At 46.4% G+C, this 16,077-nt stretch overlaps 1 protein-coding gene across 2 annotated transcripts in view; it reads right to left on the reverse strand.

Moving 5' to 3' along the window:
- CRACD (capping protein inhibiting regulator of actin dynamics) overlaps nt 1-16,077 on the reverse strand; it is a 171,141-nt gene that overhangs the window by 83,355 nt on the left and 71,709 nt on the right. The window contains exon 2 of one of the 2 annotated variants that reach the window (XM_081959776.1): nt 4,818-4,920. The exons of the other annotated variant lie outside the window; for it this stretch is intronic. The gene's annotated coding sequence lies outside the window, so the exon portion shown is untranslated. The remainder of the gene's footprint in view (nt 1-4,817; nt 4,921-16,077) is intronic. 2 annotated transcript variants of the gene reach the window in all.

Consider the following 16,077-nt stretch of genomic DNA (forward strand, 5'->3'; position numbering starts at 1 on the left):
CACGATACATCAGGTCCGCCCTAAGCGGCCCAAAAGGCTGAAAGTCACAGTCCTCTTGGAGGGCTCACCCTGCGAGCTGGAGGTTGACACAGGATCAACCCTGACGATCATTTCATGGGCATCCATGAAACAGGCCATTCCCAGCCTCAGAAAGAGCCAACTGCGCGCTCCTGACGTCCTGCTACGAGACTACCAGGGGAACCAAGTCCCCATCGTGGGCCAAGGCACATTCCACATCCAGTTTAAGGACATCGAAGCCCAGCTGCCCGTGACCATCTCCAGCGCGCCATTGCAGAACCTCCTGGGGCTTGATTGGTTTGAAGCCCTGGGATTAGAAGTCACCGGAATAAACGCCGTGAGAAACAGCAGCGCTGAAAAGATCTTTAAGGAGTTCGAGGATGTGTTCAGCTCCGGTCTTGGTAAGTATGTGGGCAAACCAATATCGTTCAATTTAGATCCAAATGTGGCGCCAATCCGACTTAAACCGAGACGAGTGCCTTTTGCACTCCGCCCAAAAATAGATAAAGAGATAGATAAGTTAGTGGAACAAGGAATCCTTGAGCCGGTAGATCACGCGCGTTGGGAGACACCTATCGTGACCCCAGTTAAGTCAGACGGATCAGTCCGCTTATGCGCAGACTATAAATGCACAATTAATGTCGCGCTACAACAGAGCGCATATCCGGTGCCCGTAGTACAGCACCTATTGCACTCATTGGGGCCAGGAAAGGTTTTCGCTAAGTTAGATATGGCACAAGCTTACCAGCAACTGCCAGTAGATAGCGCCACAGCGGAGGCCCAGACTATAGTGACGCACAGAGGAGCGTTTAAATGCAACCGGCTACAATTCGGCGTAAGTATTGCTCCAGGATTGTTCCAGAGCGTCATGGAACGGCTGTTGCAAGGGATACCGGGAGTCGTCCCATATTTTGACGATATCTTGGTGTCCGCTGCAAACGAGGAGCAACTAAACAAAAGAGTCAGATCTGTTTTGGCCAGAATCAGAGAGAAGGGCCTCCGCCTTAAAAAAGAAAAATGCCAAATTAACGTGCCTAGCGTAGAATTCCTGGGTTATAGAATTGATGGTCAGGGAATTCACCCCACTGAAAAGAAAATTAAGGCGATCCAGGACGCCCCCACACCACGAAATCAAACCGAGTTGCAGGCCTTCCTCGGACTACTTAATTTCTACAGCGTTTTTCTGAGACAGAAGGCAACCGTTGCTGAGCCACTACACCGTCTACTCCAGAGGAACGCACCATGGAGATGGGGACGAGCCGAAGCTGCAGCATTCGCCGGGGTAAAGCGCCTGCTCACCACTGACTCACTACTTGTGCAATACAGTCAAACCCTCCCGCTGGTATTGACCTGCGACGCATCGCCTTTCGGGGTTGGAGCAGTCCTCAGCCACAGGATGCCCGACGGGAAAGAAGCACCCATTGCTTTCTACTCCAGAACTCTTTCATCGGCCGAAAGGAACTACAGCCAAATGGACAGAGAAGCATTGGCTGCCGTTGCAGGTGTGAAACGTTTCCATGAATACCTCTACGGCCGCGATTTTGAACTCATTACTGATCACAAACCGCTGTTAGGACTTTTGGCGGGAAATCGCCCCACTCCGGTCTCCCTTTCTCCACGTATGACCAGGTGGACTGTTTTCCTGGCTGCGTACTCTTACAAGTTAATTCATCGACCGGGCTCCACTCTAGGGCACGCAGATGCGCTCAGCCGTTGCCCATTACCAGACATTTTGCCAGACCCCACTCCAGAAGTACCGGTATTGCTCATTGACTGTTTGGATTCGGGACCGGTTTCTTCTTACGATGTTGCAAGGTTCTCCTCGAAGGACAATTTAATAAAACAAGTGCAAACTTGGGTATGGAGGGGGTGGCCAAAGGGAAATGTGGGCCCGGAATTCAAAATGTTTTGGTCTAAACGGGACGAACTCTCCGTGTTACAGGGATGTTTGTTGTGGGGGGATCGAGTTGTTATTCCTTTTGCTCTACGAAAAAGGTATTGAATGCTTTACATATGGGTCATCCGGGGATCGTGAGAATGAAAGCGTTAGCGAGAAGTTATGTGTGGTGGCCCAATATGGACAAAGAAATAGAGGAGTGGGTGGCCACTTGCGACCCATGCCAGGAGTCGAGACCAGCACCCCCGGAAGCGCCCGCCACAGAATGGGAGAAACCCAAGGCACCCTGGTCACGCATTCATATTGATTTTGCAGGGCCATTCCAGGGTCAAACCTTCCTCATAGTTGTAGATGCTTATTCTAAATGGTTAGATGTAGTCCTAATGACATCAACCACGGCAGAGGCAGTTATAAAGGTTCTTAGGCGGCTTTTCGCCACCCATGGTCTACCAGATCTGTTAGTATCGGACAACGGGCCCCAATTCACGGCCATGCAGTTTGAAACATTTTTAGCAGGGTTGGGAATCAGACACGCCCTCATCGCGCCATTCCATCCAGCGTCCAATGGTCAGGCAGAAAGAATGGTGCGGTTCGCGAAAGAGGCCCTCGCCAGGATGGGCCCGGGGGATTGGCAAACACGCATTGACCATTACCTCCTCATTCAACACATTACCCCGAGCGCAACGACGGGTAGAAGCCCCGCTGAACTACTAATGGGTCGCCGCCTACGGTCTCACCTGGACAGGCTCCACCCGAATTATTCTACCTCGGCTCCCCCAGACTCTACAAGTAAGGTCAGATCTTTTAGAGAAGGAGACACTGTTTATGCTCAAAATTACACAGGGGGGACATTGTGGATACCGGCGAGGGTCATTGGCATCATGGGCCCTCGATCGTATTTGTTAGAGCTTGAAGATGGGCGGAATTGGAGAAGGCACATCGATCAGCTTCGAGGTCGCCTAGCACACTCCAACTTAAGGGATGAGGGCGAAAGTTTCCTGTCCACAGAAAGACAACCGCAGGGAAACTTCATCCCAGGAAACGACGACACCGGCGAGCTAAGCGGGGGACAGGACATCACGCACGCAGCTGAGCAACCCCCCGTCATCACAGCCGCTGAGCAACCCCCCGTCATCGCAGCCGAACAAGATACCAGGGAAAAGAGCATCGAAAACGCAAGACCTCCAGAAACAGAAAAAGCACCCGATCCTGCAACTACTTCAAACCAACAGGAAACCAGTCCTGCAAGTACTTCAACACAACCTGAACTCCGACGTTCCTCCCGAGCAAGACAAACACCCACCTACCTAAAGGACTATGTCACCTACCGCAACGTCCCATCTAGGAGGGGAGGGGTGTTAGATATTAACATATATCGAGATAAGTCTTCCCTCTGGTCCGCTCCTACAGCGGGAAACAGGTATTCCTCTGATTGGTCAATGGGCGTGCCTCATCCCTATAAAAGGGGAACCCTCCGACCACAGAGCAAGCTGGATCACTACTACTACTAATAAAATGAGCTGTTGAGTTACTTCGTGTCCGCAGTCTGTCTCTCGTTGCCCAGATCTAACAACATGGTTCCACTTCCACCTTTATTTATTTTCCCTCACCAGCTGATTTTTTTAGAGATAGTGGCAAATATCTGTAGCTTAGGTGTAGGGTGAAGGTGGAGGTTTGTTCCCTGAGCTTCTGAGTTTGTTTCCAAATATTTCATTACCAGGCTAGGTAACATCTTCAGTGGGATTTGGGGGGTGTCAGTTCTTCTGCTTATAAGGGCTCTGTGTGGTCAGAAATGGTCTTGTGATGGGGAGGTCATGTCAGGTGAGGGCAGGGGTGGGATTCAGCAGGTTCAGATCGGTTCGGGCAAACTGGATGCTAATTTTACATCTGGTTTGCCAAACACATAGTTGCAAGAACTGGCTGGCCCCACTCTGCCCCTCCCAGGAGTCTCCACGCGGCCCGCTTTGGATGCCAGGTAAGGGGAAGGCCCATGTGGAGGCTCTGGGAGGGCCTCCTAGAAGTTTCGGGAAGTCTGGAAACGGGCCTGTTTCTTGCCTCTAGAAAGCCTTCTTAGCCCCAGGGATGCCATTTTTCCCCTCCCGTAGGCTAGAGGAAAGCTTCTGGAGCCTGGGGAGGGTGAAAACACCCCCCCCCCCACCCGTGCTGTGGTGCAGGAGGCTGAGAAGGTCACACCCACAATGGCCAAGCCTACCCAGCAACAGGGCAGAGAACTGGTTGTTAAAAATTTTCATCCCAGCCCTGGGTGAGGGTCATGTCAGGTGGTCATTGGGAGGTGGAAGTGCTGTGGGGAGGGGGTTTGCATGACTTGGTTGATGGTTGGTGCCATTTTGGTTGGCTGTGCAGTTGAGGTTGATTTGAATTCTGAGGAATTTGTAGGCTGGTTGTAGGTTGATGTGTCTATTAATGAAACTGCTTGTGGAATGGCTTATTATTATTATTATTATTATTATTATTATTATTATTATTATTATTGCATCAACATAATTGTATCACAGCGGCCAGTTGTTGTTGTTGTTGTTGTTGTTGTTATTATTATTATTATTATTATTATTATTATTATTATTATTATTATTATTGATTATTGCAATGTCTGACCCATAACCAAGGGAGGGCCATATTTTGAGGAGAGCACAAATCACTCTTCTAAACCATGTTGGTTTATCTACAAAGTTTGCTGTGATTTTTTAAATTCAAAATCATGGCTTGGGTTGTTTTTGTGTTCCACCTGCAATGTTAGAACTATCAAAGGAAATCGAAGCAAAACCGAGATTTGAATGTACAAATTCTAACTGTTTTTTTCACCTGCAAAACTAATTCCGATTTATTTTTTAAAAAACATGGTTTGTGTTAAGTTTCCAAATAAAGTTGAAATATTCCTTACCGCTGTCAAATGTAATCTTATATTCTTCCACTCAGGCTTCTTCTAACCATCAAAATTTTGCATACAATCCGTGGGTAGCGCCCGTTAATGGTTATGTTTCCAGCTGTTTATGAAGAAATTGCAACAGAATTATAATTTAGTAGAGAAAGACAATTCTTTAAGTGACAATTTGCAGCAGAAACTCACACTTGCCTTCTCAGCAGTAAGCCCTGCTATGTTCAAGTAGGTTTTAGTCTCAGAATATTAATTCAGTCTTAGTGATTTTAGTAATTCTCACCAGCCTTTGATTGCATTATTTTGTGATTTTGTTACCGCTTTAAGTAGTTAGCTAGAAAGTTTCTATCAGTGGTGAGATTCAAATTTTTTTACTACCGGTTCTGTGGGCGTGGCTGGGTAGGGTGATGTGGCTTGGTGGGCATGGCGGGCGTCACAGAGGAAGGTTACTGCAAAATCCCCATTTCCTCCCGATCAGCTGGGACTCGGGAGGCAGAGAATAGATAGGGGTGGGGCCAGCCAGAGACGGTATTTGCCGGTTCTCCGAACTACTCAAAATTTCCATTACCGGTTCTCCAGAACTGGTCAGAACCTGCTGAATACCAACTCTGATCTCTATATGTCACATATAAAACCTGGTGGCCGTAGCTTCTTGACATAATTGTTACACTATTGTTATCAAGATCACCCAAGCTCAATAACCAAACTAAAATTTTAGTTTAATGAGATGCTTCCAATTTCTGCATGATTTTTTTAAAAAAAATAGTAAAGTGAAATTTAAATGCTATTTTATATTCCATGCTATGTCACTGAAATTCAGGTTCTATGTACAGGTAGTCCTCAACTTACAACAGTTGACTTAGTGTCCGTTCGAAGTTTTAATGGCACCTAAAAAAGTGACTTCTGGTCATTTTTCACACTTCAGCATCCCCATGGTCACATGATTTACATTCAGATGCTTGCCCACTGACTCACATTTATGACGGTTTCAGTGTCCCGGGATCACGTGATCATCTTTTGTGACCTTCTGACATGCAAAGCCAATGGGGAAGCCAGATTCACTTAACAACCGTGTTACTGATTTAACAACGGCAGTGATTGGCTTAACAACTGTGGCAGAAAAAGTTGTAAGGCGGGGCAAAACTCACTTAATAATTGTTTCACTTAGCAGTCTAAATTCTCGGCCCAATTGTGGTCATAAGTTGAGGACTACCTGCATTTTCAAACAGCAGGAGCAAAAAAACTGCACTAAAACAAAATGCAAAGATATTTAGTTTACGTTCAAAATAATACTTTCAGACTAGTAACAGAGACGACTGCATTTTAATTGTTGCTGTTAGTTACTAAGTCGTGTCTGACCCATTGTGACTCCATGGACAACGTTCCTCCAGGCCTTCCTGTCCTCTACCATCCTCTGGAGTCCATTGAAGCTCAGGCCTACTGCTTCGGTGACTCCATCCAGCCACTCATTCTCTCGTGTCCCTTTCTTCTTTTGCCCTCCATCGTTCCCAGCATGAGGCTCTTCTCCAGTGAGTCCTTCCTTCTCATTAAGTGGCCAAAGTATTTGAGTTTCCTCTTCAGGATCTGGCCTTCTAAAGAGCAGTCAGGGTTGATCTCCTCTAAGACTGACCAGTTTGATCATCCTGCAGTCCAAGGGACTCGCAGGAGTCTTCTCCAGCACTATAGTTCAAAGGCCTCCATTCTTTGGCGCTCAGCCTTTCTTATGGTCCAACTTTCACAGCCATCCATTGCAACTGGGAAAACCATAGCCTTGATTAAACACACTTTTGTTGGCAGGGCGATGCCTCTGCTTTTTAGTCTGCTGTCTAGATTTGCCATAGCTTTCCTCCCCGGGAGCAAGCGTCTTTTAATTTCTTGGCTGCAGTCCCCATCTGCGATGATCTTGCATTGTAATAGGAACTGTTTAACTCTAAATGGATGGACAGAACATGGTACTTTTGGGGTAAGACAAAACAGTTCTAAGAATGGGTGGGGAAACTAATTGCATTATGTGCAACAATATATAGATTTTATTTTAATGAAGGGTAACAGACTGCCAAATGGCATTCACTGGAAAGAGAACACATCAGTTTTCCACTGCTTGCTTTGTTCATATGCAAATTATGGGCTTGGTGAAGGAAGCTGGATGAGCTCATCCCCACCTTAGATTTTTGAGGCTGCGTTTGGGCTTTAATTTTTCTGATAACAGCTACTTTCCCTTGGGAAAAATTTGGTTGGGAAGAGCAAGCCTAAAATGGGTGGGGCCCCGCCTCCTCCTTTTCAGGCCCTCTGTTTCTTTCAATGCACCTCTTTTCTGCTCTTTTTTAATTTCCAGCATTATTTCCTTTATTTTTCTTCTCTGAAATGGGAAAAAAATATCATTGCAGCTGGAGGCTTAGCGGATCACTTGAGAAGGGGTGGTGATGTTGAAGTTAGACAACCAACTGGCAGAAAATTGGCTTTTTTCTGCCTTCAGCTTCCTTCTCCAACATACAGTCCTCGACTTACGACCACAATTGAGCCCAAAATGTATGGTGCTAAGTGAGACGTTTGTGAAGTGAGTTTTACGACTGCATTTTTACGGCTTTTCTTGCCACAGTTCCGTGGTGGGATTCAAAAGATTTTACTACTGGTTCTGTGGGCGTGGCTTGGTGGGTGTGGTGTGGCTTGGTGGGCGTGGCTTGGCGGGAGTGGCAGGGGAAGATTACTGCAAAATCCCAATTCCCTCCTGATCAGCTGAGACTCGGGAGGCAGAGAATAGATGGGGGCGGGGCCAGTCAGAGGTTTTCTCTCCAGAACTGGTCAGAACCTGCTGAATACCACCTCTGCCACAGTTACTAAGTGAATCACCGCAGATGTTAAGTTAGCAACACAGTTGTTAAATGAATCTCATTTCCCCATTGACTTTGTTTGTCAGACGGTCACAAAACGGGATTATCTGACCCCATCATAAATATGAGTCAGTTGCCAAGTGTCTGAATTTTTATCAAGTGACCATCAGGATGCTGAAATGGTTGCAAGTGTGAAAAATGGTCCTAAGTCACTTTTTTCAGTGCCCTTGTTAACTTTGAACGGTCACTAAATGAACTGTTGTAAGTCAAGGACTACCTGTAGTTATTTTCCAATATCTTTGCACACCCGGATGGGGCATTAGTAAGGAAAAATGGTTGCTTTTACACCCAGACTCTCAAGTGTGGGGCAGAAATATAAACTGAACAGTTAGTGACTGCAACCACCCTTTGCTTGCTCTAGTCTAGGATGGTAATTCTTACGCTGTTTGAGCCAATTATTCCTTTTCCCAGTCTCAAATAATGCTATTAGCATGCACACACACATGCACACACACGCACACACACACACACACGCACACACACACAGATTCTGGTTTTCTGCACAAGCGCCTTGACAATGGCAGTCCCAAACAGGATCTTCAACTCACAAAAAAGCAATTGCAAATTGCTCCGTCATTGCTCAGGATAACTGCACACCCAGAATTTGCCTGCAAGGACTGTCACCTGGAAGATTGTGCGGAGGAATTGTATGCCTTCCCCCAGCATGATTGGATGAGAGACTCCAGATTGACACAGTGAAACGTGGGCTTGCAATTTGTGCTGCTCATTTTCTGAATTTAACGGTTCATTGACACCACACAAATCAAGTCAGAATCTAGTTCACAGATTAGGTCAGAGGTGGTATTCAGGCGGTTTTCTCCGGTTCGGGCGAGGGAGGCTCCGCCCACCCCGATGTAATGTGTGAGCACTGCACATGTGCAGAAGGTGGTGCGCATGGGCAGGTGCTGTGCATGTGAACAAAGCGCACATGTATGCACGCTCACATTTGTGAACCGGTAGGGAAGGTAAATGAATCCCACTGCTGATTAGGTCAGAAGATACTAAAGCCCACATAAAACACTTGTTCTAGATCAGAGGTGAGGAATAATGGTCTCTTTATGACCTGTTGACTTTGACTCCCAGAATTCTGGGAGTTGAAGTCCACAGATCATTAAAGGGGCGGTTATACCCCATCCCTCTTCTAGAAGATGACTCCAAACTCCATCCTTTCCCATAAACGTTTATCATTTCCAACAAGTTTTGGGCATATGCTATCTCAACAAAGGCTTCTCAAAACAAGAGTTAGTTCCCATATGAACTGGAGGAGGAAACGGTGAAATGTGCCAAGTTTGGGAGTGGCTCTCTCTTGTTTTGAGACGCTTCTGTTGTGTCTTCTTGGCTATCTCTGCTCTGCTTTTTCCCCCAAATGCCATCTGACCTGAAATTTTCCACAACACGTCCTGCTCCTTTTATCGCCTCCTCGGAATGGGTCATAGCTCTCTCATCTTTCATGCATATCTACTAAAGACCTTCACACAAATACACAAAAGGCACAAGGCATGAGTACAGAACTAAACAGTTCAGTCCACTCTTACTTACATACTATAACGTATACTTGGAAGTGGACGAAGGGAGAGCGCAGGAATGGATTAATTTTTGTTCTATCGGGGGACAAACCAGAGGTGATATTCAGCAGGTTCTGGTTGGCCTCACCCCCATCTATTCTCTGCATCCCGAGTCCCAGCTGATCGGGAGAAAATGGGGATTTTGCAGTAACCTTCCCCTGGAGAGGGGAGGAAATTGAGATTTTACAGTATCCTTCCCCTGTCACGGCCACCAAGCCACAGCCACACCCACCAAGCCACGGCCACAGAACTGGTAGTAAAAAAAATGAATCCCACCACTGGGACAAACACATGCAGGAAGTAGTTGTACCTAATGTAGGAAGCACTCCTGAGTCACTTGCCATGATAATAAGGCTTGTTCTGGGCAAATCCTCACTATCTCTCTCTCTCTCTCTCTCTCTGAAATGGCTTTGAGTCAACCCTGGAAAAAGTGCTGGAGGAGTAAAGACAAATGCAAGTCTACCATTAAGCACAAAGTGGACTCTGAATTGCACGCTTGTGCTACGTGACAACAGCCCTCAACATGTTAGTATCCGTAATGTAACAACAAGCGCCTACCATTCTGATACCTCAAGCAGGTCGGGCAAGTGGCCATCTGCATCTCATTTCTTCGCAGGCCCATAAAATACCAGCCAATGTTTTTATTTACTTATCTGGAATTCCATACCACAATAACACAAACTGGTAGCAATTGCAATGACTCTGGAAAGCCGGAAGATACAAACCAGCCTGCCACTAAATGGATTACTAATTTAATATCATCCTTTCAACAATCACAACAAATAACACTCACGAAAATACACTTCGGGCACAGTCTTCATGGCCATTATTGACAGACACAGAGAATATAGACGCATTTTCCAACTATCTTTTAAGGGGCAGATGCAGTGGTGGGATTCAGCTGGTTCGGGCCAGTTCGGGCAAACCGGTTGTTAAATAGCTGGCTAGCCCCACCCCTTCCTGCCCCGCCCTTCCAGGAGTCTCCACATGCCTCATTTTGGCTCCCAGATAAGTGCAGAGAGGTCTACTAGGCCCAAAATGGGGCTTGGGGGACGTTGTGGGGGTTGCGGTGCTCCCCTCCCTCCCCGCAGACCGGTTTTGCTCCCAGGCGGCTAAGTACTACCTGTCACACACCCTGGCCACACCCACCATGATCACGCCCACCATGGCCACGGTCACCAAGCCAGTCATTACAGCAGAGAACTGGTTGTTAAATTATTTGAATCCACCACTGGGCAGATGTACTCTTAACACTGTGAAAAGTTTTATGGCTGAATTAAATAAACTAAGTTATTCGTAGGTACATTGAATACAACAATTTTAAAAAAAGAGATGGCAAATGCATGTTAGAAATATAACCAATATAACTAGTTCCCATTAGCAAAAGACAGAAAGTGCTATAGCACTTTAAAGTAATTGCCTTGATAACACAAGAAAAGTCAGCATTCTCGTGTCACTTTAAAGATGTTCTGGTGGGATATAAAACACAGCTTGGATGTTTACCTAACCTCTCTTTTCTCCCTTTGTGCAAGAAAAAGGGATAAAAAACTTTAATTTGTGAACCAACCATTGTTTCTTGTATATGCATATTCCAGAAGTATGAATTTAATTGAAAATCCCAAATGTGGGATTATTAATGTTTCCTTAAAATATGCATTCTTCAAAGATGACTTCTAAAAATGGAGCTGGACCAGTCCTCAAAAATAATCCCGGACCAACTTCTAAAGTTGAATTTTCCCCCTTACCAGAGGGAGCGCCCTTGTGGAATACTGTGAAGCCATTACCATGGCAACTACACTGCACTGCACAGTAGAAGCCATTTTAGGGCTGTACAGTAGAAACCATTTTAAGGCACAACAGACTGCATCCTAACAGAACACCCCCCAAGAGGTTTTATGAGTGTCTTACCCCCACAGTATTTGTTTCCAGAGATTAAGTCATCTATGTACCAAGTTTGGTTGAAATTGCTCAAGGCGTTCCAGAGTTATGCTGGAACACACACACATACGCAGAGGGGGGCGGAGAGATATTTGTGTATATATAGGAGACTCAGTTATTTACTCCTCATTCAAATATTAATTGACTCTGGTTACCTCTGGAAGAAGCAATCCAAGAAGAGGTATTGGAGGCACAGTGGTTAGAATGAAGTATTGCATGCTAACTCAATGCCCACAGGCAACAGTTTGAGTCTCACTGGCTCAAGATTGACGCAAACTTCCATCCAGGGGTGAAATCCAGCAGGTTCTGACAGGTTCTGGAGAACCGGTAGCAGAAATTTTGAGTAGTTCAGAGAACCAGCAAATGCCACCTCTGGCTGGCCCCAGAGTGGGGTTGGAATGGAGTTTTGCAGTATCCTTCCCCTGGAGTTGGGAGGGAATGGAGATTTTGCAGTATCCTTCCCCTGCCACACCCACCAAGCCATGCCCACCAAGCCACACCACACCCACCAAGCCATGCCCACCAAGCCACACCACACCCACCAAGCCATGCCCACCAAGCCACACCACACCCACCAAGCCATGCCCACCAAGCCACACCACACCCACCAAGCCATGCCCACCAAGCCACACCACACCCACCAAGCCAGGCCCACCAAGCCACAACACACCCACCAAGCCAGGCCCACCAAGCCACACCACACCCACCAAGCCATGCCCACGGAACCAGTAATAAAAAAATTTGAATTTCACCACTGCTTCCATCCTTCCGAGGTGGGTAAAATGAGGACACAGATTGTTGGGGGAAATATCCCGACTCTGTAAACCACTTAGAGAGGGCTGTAAAGCACTGTAAAGTGGTATATACAGTAAGTCTAACTGCATTGCTAAGTGCTATTGCTGAAGGACAACATGGCCAGATCAGAATTTTCCATCCTTTCCTCAAAAAATCTTACCCCAAACTGCTATCCTCCTGCGAGGTTGGAAGGACAAGTCTCATTGAGAAGATGGTGGAAGGTGGATAAGGCTAATTTTGACATAGTCACAATGGATATAAAGCTGAAATTTGGGGTACATGCAGTTGGGAAGTAAATCCTTTAAAAATGCATAAAATCTGGATTGCTATGTTGAAAAAGCCTAAACTGAAGATAGTTGCATCTTAAATGTGATAACCTTTTGAGACAGAACATATACAGGTAATCACAGGACCCCAGGACACTGCAACCGTCATAAATATGAGTCAGTTGTCTGAGCGTCTGAATTTTGACCACAGTCATAAGTCACTTCTTTGAGTGCTGTTGTAACTTTGAGCAGGTCAGAAGGTTTTGCGACCTTCTAACAAGCAAAATCAATGGGGAAGCCACTAACCGTGTAACTAACTTAACAACTATAGTGGTTCACTTAACAACTGTGGTAAGAAAGATTGTAAAACGGGGGGGGGGGATTCACTTAACCATGGTCTCGCTTTGCAACAGAAATTTTTTATTTCACAACCACTCCCTTGTGGTTGTACATTGGGGACTCCCTGTAGAACAGGAGTGTCAAACTCACGTCGTCACAGTGGCATCACGTGATGTATTGGGACTTCCCCTCCCCCTTCGCTAAACCAGGCGTGGGCGTAGCCAGCACATGACACATCTTGCCCCAGGGCCAAGGAGTTTGACAGCCCTGTAGAATACTGTAGAAGTATCAGCAAGGAGGTAGAACCATGTACGTAAAAGGGAGTGTCACACACCAGTGGTGAAATTCAATTTTTCCCTATTGGTTCTGTAAGTGTGGCTTGGTGGGTGTGGCTTGTTGGGGTTCATGTGACTGAGTGGGTGTGGCCAATTTTACATCACTGACAGCAACCCAAGGTGAAGGGCGAGCAGGTGGCATGCATTGTTTACCTTTGGTTAGCTGAGCGGGCAAGGAGATTAGCTGGGCCGTGTGGCGATGGCAAACATATATAGGGTGGTGATGGGTGGGCAGGGTGAACGGCTGGAAGGGACGAGCGAGCAGCTGGAAGAGGTGAGCGCAGAGCAAGCAAACGGGCGGGGCCAACCAGGGGTGGTTTTTACCAGTTCAGCAAACCAATTCAAATCGTCCCTACCAGTTCGCCTGAACCGGTCCTAACCAGTCAAATTTCACTCCTGGTACATACATAGACCCTTCCATGGCTGCCCATCAGATGGCATTGGAACATTTGGGTGAACCATGTGGTTAGAAAGGAATCTCTACTCTGGTTGCACCCGGAAATGTGTCTCTGTTTGATAACACAATTGTTTCCCTTTAAGATTGTGTATGTGTGTGTGTGTTTAAATGTATGTGTGTGTATACAAAAGCAGCTAAAAGAAATCAGAGATTGTGCATGCATTTGAACCGGCAAAGACAAAAGGAATCATTTATATTAATTGCTGCTTCTTTCGCCACAGCAAGATGTCTCGTTTTAACCGGTCGGGAAAACAAAAAGCTTTTCACATATTCGATAGCTGGGTTCCATGTTCTCCAGCAGAGAAAAGTGCTGGGCTGACAACGCTAATTCTGGCAACAAGGAGGCTTTATCTACGCTGCTTTCCCCAGCATCTGGAGCAATGAATGCCGTCGTACTGCAATGTAATCCCAGGAGTGAGGAAATATCCCCAAGCAAAAATATAGGTACATTGGGTACACTTGAGAATAATTATGAAGTTACATAAAATATAACACAAAAGAAAAAAAAATAGGGTTTCCTACACACAGTGGAGTAATCAGTGGGATATAGTGGTGATTAGATCTGGATCAAAAGAACCGTAAAGGGAATATTCTTACTCCTGGGTAAGGGTCACCTATCCTTACCCCCAGAGGTGATATTCCCACTCACTTTCCCTAACAGTTCGCAAATGTGAACGTGTGCCCCGTCCATGCATGTGCATGGACGGCCATGCATGAGCTTTGCTTGCGCACATGGCTTGAAAACATGGATAAATAGGATGGCATAGCGCCGGTGTGTGTGTGTGTGTGTGTGTGTGTGTGTGTGAGCGGGCCCACTTGCGATTTCCACTAGTGGTTCGGTTGAACCGGTCCGAACCGTCTGAATACCACCTCTGCTTATCCCACACCTAGTCAGTCTCTGACCTCAGTGAGCAGTATTCCTATTAATTAATGAGATTTGCTCCCCCTCACCCATATTCTAGCACCCTACTGGACCATCTGCATTTTGTAAACTTGTATCGTGAATATGACATGTATAAAAAGTAGTGATCCTCCAACCACACAGTCACAATCACCCCTCTGGAGGTGTGGTGCTTGGTGTTTTTTTTTTGTTTTTTTTGTTAACTCATCCCCTTACGCGATACTCATGGTATCCTTGACTTACGATCACAATTGCTAAGTGAGAAATTTGTTAAGTGAGCTTTGCCCCATTTTACGACTTGTCTTGCCTCGATTGTTAACTGAATCGCTGCGGTTGTTATGGTAACATGATTTTTAAGAGAATCTGTCTTCCCCGGTGACTTCCCCATTTTATGACTTTCTTGCCACAGTTGTTAAGAGAATCATTGCATTTGTTAAGTTAGTAACAAGCAGTGGTGAGTTTCAATTTTGTTCACTATCGGTTCGTTTGTGTACATATGCTCGCTCGTGCAACACTTCTGCGCATGTGCAGAAGCGTCCAGGCGGGTGGGCGGAGCCTTCCACCACCACTGTTACTGGTTCACCCAATCCGGCTCGAACCAGGGGCAACCCACCACTGGTAAAAAGGTTGTTAAATGACTCCGGCTTCTCCATTGACTTTGTTTGTCAGAGGTTCGCAAAATGGGATCCCATGACCGCAGAACACCGCAACCCAGCATAAATATGAATTGGTGGCCCCGCCTCTGAATTTTGATCATGTGACCATGGGGATGCCGCAACAATCGTAAGAGTGAAATACGGCCATGCCACTTTTTTCAGTGCTGTTGTAACTTTGAATGGTCACTAAATGAACTCTGGTAAGTCAAGGACTACCTGTGTCTATAAGTGTGATCGGCAGCATTTGAGAATGTCCAATGTAAGGGTCTCCAACCTGTGGGCCGTGGCTCACTACTGGCCACGGCCAATTCACAAACTGGGCCAGCTGGTACGCAAGTGCTCTAGTCCGACTCGTGCGAGCATCACAGGGCCTCCCAGCTCCACTTGTGTGAGCATCACAGGCGCTATAGGCCCCACTTTATGGGAGGGGCACCCATGCACCTGCCCCTCCCATAACACCACCCCTCTCTTCCCCCTCCTCCCCCGGTCTGAGCCACCAAGCTGGAAAGGTTGGGGAATTGTCCTATAGGACCCTAATTTCCCTCCAGCCACAAGAGCAGTGCACTGCAACCATCATAAACACAAACCAGTTGTCAAACATCCGAATGTAAATCAATGGCCATGGGGATGCTGCAACGGTCATAAGTGTGAAAAATGGTTATATGTCACTTTTTTTTCAGTGACGTTGTGACTTTAAATGGTCCCTAAGCCAACTGTTGCAAGTTGAGGCCTACCTGAATCAAAAGCTCTCCCTATGAAGTCTCTCCGTACCCAGTCTGGAACCTACACTATTATCTTATCAGCCATGGGCAAATGCATTCGCTTGCTTTTAGGCAGGTTAGATTTTAGATTATACAGAAAATGTTAAAAGTTTTAAATCATGGATTAAAAGTGATAAAAGTATCCAAACTGCTGGTTTGATGTCTTCCTATATCCTTTCCTGGTGGTTATTATTATTGTTGGTCAATCTCTCTCTCTCTCTCTCTCTCTCTCTCTCTCTCCCCTTCCCTCCCTCCATCCCTCCCCCTCTTCCTTCTCTCTCTCTCTCTCTCCTTCCCTCCATCCCTTCTCCTCCCCCTCCTCTCTCCCTCCCTCTTTCTTCTCCTCCTCCTCCTCCTTTCTC

The sequence above is a fragment of the Natrix helvetica genome (genome assembly GCF_964273705.1).
Source record: "Natrix helvetica genome assembly, chromosome: 7".
NCBI lineage: Eukaryota > Metazoa > Chordata > Lepidosauria > Squamata > Natricidae > Natrix > Natrix helvetica.